The sequence below is a fragment of the Egretta garzetta genome, unplaced genomic scaffold, assembly GCF_000687185.1.
Source record: "Egretta garzetta isolate BGI_Z169 unplaced genomic scaffold, ASM68718v1 scaffold476, whole genome shotgun sequence".
Classification (NCBI taxonomy): domain Eukaryota; kingdom Metazoa; phylum Chordata; class Aves; order Pelecaniformes; family Ardeidae; genus Egretta; species Egretta garzetta.
Genome location: NW_009259979.1, coordinates 10,063 through 11,321, shown reverse-complemented (window position 1 = coordinate 11,321; position 1,259 = coordinate 10,063).

The following is a 1,259-nucleotide window of genomic DNA, read 5'->3' as shown; positions in this document are numbered from 1 at the left end:
AGAGAGGTTCCCCTCTCGCTGGGTGGGGCGCAAGCCAGAGCAAACAGTGATTAAAGTGCGGTGGTGTCATCCCAAATTCCTGCTCGCCTCCCGGCCAGCCAGGGGCCAATTGGGCTGATCCTGGCGGCGGACCCGTGTTGGTGGTTGCCATTTGGACATGGCCATGGGCTGGCAGTGCCCTGGCGTCTGTCCTGGCCCTGAACACGGAGTCAGTGATGAGGCCAGGCCAGGGAGGAGGGGACGGAGAAGGGCTGGATGGTGCTGGGGTGGCAGAGTTTTTGTTTCTTTTCCATTCCCAGTCGCCATCTTTTCCCCGCGCCGCCAATGCCCAGGGCTGCGGGTGCCACCGGTGCTGGGCTGGATCCAGCCCCGCTGGACACGTCCCCCAGCATCGCCCCAGTGCTGAGCCTGCTTCTGGCAGCACCCAGGCACGGCACGGGGTTCTGCATCGCAGCCTGCGGAGGGGGAGAGAGTTTTTAGGGGACGTTTGGTGCCCTCCAGTGCTGCCACATCCAAACCAGCCCCGGGCGAGGGGAGGGGAGCCCACTCCTCAGGAGCAAATGTTACGCCGGGGGCTCAACCGGCTCCGGTGAACTGGCACCACCTCGGTTCTGGCTTTGCTGGGACCAGGACCCCAATTTAAACCTGGCCAAGTCCGCAGGGTGAGACCCTGGTCAAGCAAAAAAGGGGGTCCTGCTCTGGTGGAACCCCTCCACCCCTGTGGCCCCAAACCCACAGGGCTGAGTCCCAGACCCACAGCGCCCACTGCCCCGGTCTTGCCCAGGGGGCCCCCCAGCATTTCCTTTGCCCCCTGGGGACTTTCCCTGGGCCACACCAATGCTCATCGGGGTTGGAGCTCGAGCGCCATGCACGAAGGGTTAAGGAGACGGTGGCGGGGAGCGGTGCGTGGGTCCGGCATTGCTCACCGCAGGTGTGGTGCTGCTTATGTAACCTCATATTTTTGGGTTGCGCCGGGGCACGCGGGGAGTATTTTCGCTCTTGCTCTGGCACGATTCGGCCACGACTGTCCCAACCGGGGCCATGCCGGGCGAGCCAGCGACCGCTTTTTGGGAGGGGCGAGTTCGCCGGGGCTGGACCCTGTGTGCCCCAAAGAGTCACCGCGTTGCTCCCGGTCTCAGTTTCCACCTGTGAAAAATGGGGTTAATGAGGCTGACCTTCGGGCAGCACCCGTGACCTCCGGCGACGGGCAACGGCCTCGCGCCGTACACGCCGCCGGCACCGGGGCGGCCCCCACCTGG